Here is an 8467-nt window from a genome sequence, read left to right on the forward strand (position 1 = left end):
GCTCTCGCTCTCTCACTCACTCACACACAGACACTTCAATGGGAATCCCTTTGTTTTTGTCGTTTGTATCTTAGTGTATTAAGGTGTGCCCAAAATAAAAGCGGGGATTGCATTTATTTATTTATTTGTTGGGTTGTCAAGCGAGAGGGTGCTTTTAGATGGAAGACTGCTAGCACAACCAATCAAAAGATAAACTTACGGCGACTCTGTCTTGTCCTTTTAATGGGATTTTTTTTTAATGGAAGAAAGGGCTTATGATAGGGTGGCCAGTTGCGGATTGCTAAAAAAGAGGGCACCTATCAGCCAAAAGGATCGTATAGATTTCCATACAGTTTGAATAGGTGAATGCATATGTTAGATGACAATTTAGAAATAAGTATTAAAAGTTAAATAAAAATACAGTACATCTCACTATACTGTGGAAAGCTTTGACTGAGTTGCCTGTGTGCCTTGCTCAGTTAGCTGTCCATGTTGTGGGTAGCCTGGAGGCCCAGCTCTTCTTCGCAATGGTTCTTTATAACCAGACTTGATTTGGACAGCCCTTCAGCTAGAGCAGCGGTCCTTAAACTTTTTCAATAGGGGGCCAGTTGAAAGGCTGTGGTGACCATCGTGGGCTGGTGAGGTGGGGGTGCCGTCAGGCGCAGGTTGCTGAGGTGCTGTCGGACGTGCATGAGGCGGCATCGGGCGTGCGTGATAGTGGCTCGCTCACTTGGAGATCTTCCAGTGAGTCCAAAACCATCTCCAAGTGAGTGAGCCACCACCTTCCTGCCGGCACTGCGAGACAGAGGCAAGCACATGCATATGGGAAGCAGGTGGTGGCAGCTTGCTTGCTTGGAGACCGTCTCCGAGTGAGCAAGCCACTGCCTTTCTGCCCATGCAGCAAGTGTGCATGCAGGCGGCGTGTGGCAGCGCGGGCCAGATGGAAGGCCATGGTGGGTCAGATCTGTCTTGCGGGCTGTAGTTTGAGGACCCATGAGCTAGAGGATACTCTTTACAATAAAGGTGAGTTCTTTGGTAGCCATTCAAATTGAAGACTTGTTGCAAAAGGCAAGAGTTTGTTTCCTCACACACCAGATGAGATGTCATCTTAGCAACAGGAACAAACTTTATTTTGGACAAAGGGAATGTCGGCAACAAAAGCCGAGGGGTTCATCGTATTCAGGGTGTGGTCCTCTCTTATACTCATGAAGCAAGAAATCACCTCTGAACATGTGCATTTCAGAAAACAGAACCCATTGGATGATAGTTGCCCCTGTGATAGCTGATTTGATCGGGGCCATTTGATCAGGTCTCTAGTTGACGTATTAATGCATCAGTACACTAAGCACAGTGTGTGCCAAGTCACATCGTAGGGAGGTACATTTGTGCTTTTAAAAAACAGAATGGAATGTCAATAGGGAATGAGTGTCAGAATTTCAGACCTGCAAAGAATGAATATCTGGTCAAAAAATAAAAATAAAAAAAGCATATAGTCAAGCAGTTTATTAACAGCAAACAAATATACCAAGCTTACAACAGTGTTGAAGGGTAGCCAGTTTAAAACTGACAACAAAGGAACTGAACTTATACAGAGTATTTTATGGAGCTGGTGTCATGTACACATTCCAGGGAGGGGAATGAGACTTTGAATGGTTGATATACAGGAAGAATATAGAAGCACACAAGGACAATACAGAAACATTGAGAAATCATCAGGAAAACATGACAAGACATTGGGAGCTTAAGTAACAGATTCAACATAAAACAATCAAAAGTTACAGAATTTAACAGGTTTCAATGTTTGTTTTTACAGTCTGAAATAGGAAATTCCATAAAGACAAAGATTAAACCAATTTAGTATTTAGACAGTAAAAGCAGCTGATAGCGATTTACAAAGTTTTGGCAAGATTACTGTCGCAACAGTATCCGCTGTGGGAAGATATTGACAAGACCTGATCACGCAATTAGTGAGTTGATACATTTTGTGGATTCAACCTGGATAGAAAAACTCTGGACATTTGGGGGCTGTTGGAAGGGAGGCAAAGCTTTCTTTAATTCAAAATATAAAACTGTATCTTTTATTAGGACAACTCCAACAAGAGTCATGTCAGCAGGGAGCCACTGTTGGCCTGCTAAAGAACAGAATTGAATGTCATTAAAGAAAAGGCCTGTCGTTCAGGAACACTGACACACCGTGTCTTGGGGGGATCTATTAAATCACTTTTGACAAGTACAAGTCCCACAGACTGCCCAAGAGACATTTGGCCAACTTATTTCCAGATGAGGTGTTTATGGCCCATCATCAACCTGCCTCATTCACAGAAGTTTATGGTGGTTGTGGTAGGGGCTGCCCAGACACATCTGTTCATAACCATCCAGTGCTGTCTTAGAGGTTTTTTGTCTCCTCTTTACACATAAAAACTGTTAAGAAGAAAATAGCTGGTCAACACTTGATTGATGTTACCAGGGCCTTCCAGACAAAAGTACCTGAAGCCCTACTGAACTCAGTAGGATTTATTTCTGAGCAGAAATGCGTAGTATTCCACAATTCTTCAAGGGTAATTGAAAGCATATTAAATCCATGTTTTATTGATATCTCTACAAACAAGGTGAGCAGGAAATGTCAAAACTTACTTTGGAAAAGGTGCGGCAGTGGATGAAAGTGAAAACTTTAGGGAAGAAGCCTACTCTAACAAAGGGAGAGGAGGCCCTGTACTGAACTTACTGTGACTGTAGCTCTGGTTGAGTGGGTTGGATGCGAATCCACTCTGAATGTGAGCTATAAATTATAAACTGCAATTTAGAGCTGAGTTTTCATTGGAATTATTGGGCTCCTTGTGCTAAAGGAACAGCAGTATTTTCATGTTTGAAATTAAATGTGCCTTTGAGCATTTCATTCATGCGCTTAATTCTATGCAGGCACATTATTTTTTTAATTCCATTTCAGTACCATCCAATAGCTGAAGCTCTCTGGGCAGTTTACAACAACTGAAACAATAAAATACAACATGATGAAATATAAAAGTTTAAAACTGCTGTATAAAAACAAAATGAAAAGAGAAACCTGGTAGCAATGGAAAGATTTACAATACCGTAAAATGACAGAAACTGAAAGTCTAAAATGCCTGGGGAATAAGAATGTCTTCACCAGGCATGGAGAAGACCACATACCAGCTCAGCCTCTCTGGGAATCTGTACAACTGGGGTGCCATACACCTCACTTTTTTTTTTAATGGTGAAGGACTTTCGTTCTTGGTGAGGAACTTGCACACTTCGTACTGAAGCAGCCATATCTCAGCAGAAAAGGCAAGTTAGAATTATTCTTGTAGACAATCCATCTGTTAATGAGGCAGCTTGCCTTTCAAGTTTGAGAGTGAGCTTTGCATTGTTAGTCGAAGGGATGGAAGTTGAGAAACATCCTAAACCACTGTCATCAAAGGATTTTAACCTAGAACCAGTCATTATGGGCTTGCCAGGGGATTCTGGCTGGCCACTGCTGGGAACAGGATGCTGAACTAGATAGATCCTTGCTCCAGTTCAGCAGGATCTTATGTTCTTAAATAAAACAGAACTTTCCAGCCCCAGCATTGGATTGTTAGAATAAAGAATGTTGATGACTAGGCACTGTTGGGATGACTAGGCACTGTTGGGATGGGATGGGGCAGGACCTCTGGAGGGAGTGGGCTATAAGTCACTTGCTATCTTGGAAAAGGGATAGGACTGGGCATTTTGATATGAGGTATACATCTCCCTCTAGACAGCAAACTAAAAAGCAGAGACATCACCCTGTCGACAAAAGTTCGTATAGTCAAAGCTATGGTTCCCAGTTGCAATGTATGGTTGTGAAAGCTGGACCATGGGAAAGGCTGAACAGCAAAGAATGGACACTTTTGAACTGTGGTGCTGGAGAAGACTCCTAAGAGTCCCTTGGTCTGCAAAGAGATCCGACCAGTCTATCTTAAAGGAAATCAATCCTGACTGCTCTTTAAAAGGTCGGATACTGAAGATGAAACTCAAATATTTTGGCCACTTGATGAGAAGGAACAACTCACTGGAGAAGACCCTGATGCTGGGAACAATTGATGGGAAAAGGAGAAGGGGACGGCAGAAGATAAGGTGGCTAGATGGAGTCACTGGGGCAGTGGGTGTGGGCTTGGGTGGACTCCGAGGGATGGTGGAGAACAGGAGAGCATGCAGGAATGTTGTCCATGTGATAGTGATGGGTTGGGCATGACTTTGTGACTAAACAAAAGATAAATCTCTCTATCACACTAGTGTTGCAGTCCTAATCTAAATCAGGATTTGCTTAAATAATTATGTGATTTAGATGCTCTGTGTTTCTAGTTGCAGTTAAGTCCCTTGGTATCCTGCTTATTTTGTCCCTGTGATGCCCTCAGTGGCCAGATTGTTCAGAATGTCAAGTTAAAATATGTCATATTAAAAGTTAGCAACTTTACCTAAAATGGTGGCTGGTCTAATCCCTGCAATAGACAATCTGCCCACACAGAAGTTCTGGACTTCACTGTTGGTGTTATGCTGATCTTGGATCTCTCATCCAGCCTTTCTTGCCAGACTTCTAAAAAGCAAAGGCAGGCTAGAATTGTTTCCTGTCTCAACTTATATAATGCTTTTAAACACTTCTTTAACCCTATCTGGTGCCTGAAGCTGTTTGCTTAGAGGGCAAAAGGAAAATTACAGGAAACAAATTCTTTTTAAACACCCTGGACTTGAATGCAAATTATTGTGAGGCATAGTTATAAAAAAGCAAGGCATAAAATACAGCTTTGGGCTGGTTGAAAAATATCTGAGGCCGGTCTGAACATGTGATTCTGTTTCTCATTTGTATTAAAAATTACTCCAGTATTCCATCATTTCTCTCTTAACAGTGAGAGTACAGTTCTTATAATCTGTTTAAATGTTAGACCCTCAAAATGCAAGCTCTGAAATGAAATGCTGTCTTGTCTGATATAATGTTGTTGGCTCTTTCTGCCATATATGTTCATTAGGCAGATAATAACATATGAACTCTACTCAGAACTTCACAAACCAATAACCTGAACCAAGTACATAAACAGTTTTCATCAGAATTTGAAAGAACTGATATGCTGAGCTGCAACTTGCAGCAAAAATTACAAACTGGCATCATTTTTAACTGCTGCATCCACTATAGTTTTTACTCAATTGGTTTGACATTTTGCAAAGTTCTCTACCTTGTTGGGTAAGTTGTGAATGCTAAGTTTGAGGTTATTAGTTCAACATGTGTCATTCTTATCAGCAGTAGAATTTTGAGTAATTAATGCTGATTTTTTGTGTTTCATCTTAACTAATCTTGTGCTCCTTTAATATGTAAATTTAATGTTCATATCTACTCCATTTAACCTAAATTTTTCTTGAGAGTGAGGGGAGCAGGTCAGCAGTGGAGATGTACTTCTTTTTACTTTTCTCTGTTAGGTTTGTTCTAATAACACCTCAATTGTTCTTCTTCAGATCTCCTGATTTGTGGTCTTCAGGTGTATCTTTGTAAAATAATCCAGCAGAGAATTCTATTCATCAAGTTAGACAAAAGATATATAGGTTTTCCACAGAAGCCTATTAATCTGCTGTATCAGTTTCATCACAGAATTGAGGTCTGAGCACCACATGAAGAGCATTTCCTTTCCTGCCTTTGCATAAAATATCCTCTAGGTGTCACTGTAGTATAGCGAGATAGGGCAAATACCCAAGTGAAAAAAGCATTTTCTTTCATTTTAAAAATAATATTGCATTTCCCCTCCTCTAACTAACTCAATCAATCAATCAATCAATCAATCCTCCTTTGGAACCAGTGAAACTGGGAAGGTCATGATGTCATCTAAAGAAACCATAAACAACCATAAATAGGGAATGTGAACAATAAACACTCTACATCTCCCTCTTATTATGAATGTATAATAAAAGCTCTATGAGAAAGATGGATATCATTGGAACAGAAGCAGGAAAGTTTGTCTTTAAATATGAGTGATGACAGTCATATCTAGAGGCCATGCAGTCTGATTTTAATGTACCAGATGTGCATATTTTATTAATTGTATAGTGATCCAATGAAGATTAACCTTTTCCTCAAATTTAGTTTGGATCTGAATGCATGTATCATATCCATTATGGATTTAAAACAGATTCTGTAGCATTCTAGAGGTAAGGCATAGTTTATTAGTCCTCAAGATGATAATGGCCCCTGTGACAATACATTTATTATAAAAGGTGAAAATGACAACTTGAAATGAAATTTGAGATAGGAATCTAGCTAAATGAATTCCTACATCTCAACACTCAATTAACCTATGAGGGTTCTTGTTCCTTATATAGTTGATTTATGTTCTGAAAATAATAATAATAATTCATTCAATGCCATGTGAATGATTAGAGTTTCCTGCATTTGTACTAGCATTTCTTTGTATTTTTTAAATTTCTGTATAAGCATTTTTAGATAGTATGTTTGAAGAAAATGTACTGAATAGGGACATATACATAGAAAGGCAGCAATGGTTGCTTATGGACAATCTGTAAATCCTGAATAAGCTTCATATGGTGCTATCCAATATATTACAATAAGTTACAGTTTTGTCACTGACATAAAGGAAAAGTAGATTTTGCACTCATTCCAGATAATGGGTGCAGCTGACTTACATTAATGATGGACACTCTACAGTAGCCCTACAGCTTCTGACCCACCAAATCAAATGCATCATATTACTCTCATATTTACTTGACAACCTTTTCTTTTCAGAGAGAACGAAGAGGAGTCCCATGGAGATACTGTACATGGTAGGTGGGCTTCATACATGTCCTTGGGTCACAAGAGATGTAGTCTAGACTACAGTGTTTATATTTTGCGTTTCTGTGAATGACATGTTTGCCTGTAAACCTGCCTCTGTATTGCAAATATTACACCATAATGCACATACTCTATATTGGGAAAGGGTGTCCTTTGGACAAGAGTGAATCCTACATCTTCAGTACAGTTCTTACCATGCCCCTTCTCTCTTCTGGGCCAAGATTGCACCATCTTCAGAAAGAGAAATCGAGAGACTTTCTACACACAGTGTTTACTTATTTACTTATTTATTTTATTTAGAGTATTTTTATGTTGTCCCATCGCATAGCCTTGGGACGGCTTACAAAAGTAAAATAAAACATAATACAAATAAAATCCAGATCCACCCTGGCTGCAAAACCTATAAACTGATGTTAAAAGTTATTAAAATATTGTTGAAATAAAAAGGTCTTAGCCTGGCGCTGAAAAAAAAGTAACGACAGCGCCAGGCGGACCTCCCTGGGGAGCGCATTCCACCTGATGGTAGCTTGCAGATGCCATCCTTATTGTTGTTGTTGTTTGTTTTTTGTTGTGAAGTCATGTCTGACCCATCTCTTCCCCATGGACAACATTCCTCCAGGCCTTCCTCTCCTCCACCGTCCCCTGGAGTCCACTTAAGCTCACACCGACTGCTTCCATGACTCCATCTATCCACCTCATTCTCTGCTGTCCCCTTCTTCCTTTGCCATCAATTGTTTCCAACATTAGGCTCTTCTCTAGGAAGTCATTCCTTCTCAAAGTATTTGAGTTTCATCTTCAGTATCTGGCCTTCTAAAGAGCAGTCAGGGTTGATCTCCTTTAAGACTGACTGAGTTGATCTCCTTACGGTTCAAGGGACTCTTGGGAGTCTTCTCCAGTGCCACTATTCAAAGGCCTCAATTCTCCGGTGCTCAGCCTTCCTTATGGTCCAACTTTCACAGCCATACATTGCAACTGGGAAAACCATAGCCTTGACTATATGCACTTTAGTAGGCAGGGTGATGTCTCTGCTTTTTAGTATGATGTCTAGATTTGCCATAGCTTTCCTACCCAGGAGCAAGCATCTTTTAATTTCTTGGCTGTAGTCCCCATCTGCAGTGATCTTGGAGCCCAGGAAAATAAAATCTGTCACTACCTCCATTTCTTCCCCATCTATTTGCCAGGAAGTGAGAGGACCAGATGCCATGATCTTAGTTTTCTTAATGTTAAGTTTCAAGCCAACTTTTGCACTCTCTTCCTTCACCTGCATCAAGAGGCTCTTTAGTTCCTCTTCACTTTCTGCCATTAGAGTGGTATCATCTGCATATCTGAGGTTGTTGCTATTTCTCCCAGCAATCCTAATTCCAACTGGTGATTCATCTAGCCCCGCCTTTCTCATGGTGTGCTCTTCATATAACTTAAATAGGCAGTGCGACAGTATACAGCCTTGCTGAACTCCTTTCTCAATTTTGAACCAATCAGTGGTTCCGTGCCCAGTTCTCACTTGCTTCTTGACCTGCTTATAGGTTTCTCAAGAGACAACTAAGATGGTCTGGTACTCCCATCTCTTTAAGAACTTGCCACAATTTGTTGTGATCCACACAATCAAAGACTTTAGAGTAGTCAATGAAGCAGAAATAGATGTTTTTCTGGAACTCCCTAGCTTTCTCCATGATG

Source organism: Varanus komodoensis, unplaced genomic scaffold (genome assembly GCF_004798865.1).
Source record: "Varanus komodoensis strain SLA01 unplaced genomic scaffold, ASM479886v1 scaffold5, whole genome shotgun sequence".
Taxonomy (NCBI): domain Eukaryota; kingdom Metazoa; phylum Chordata; class Lepidosauria; order Squamata; family Varanidae; genus Varanus; species Varanus komodoensis.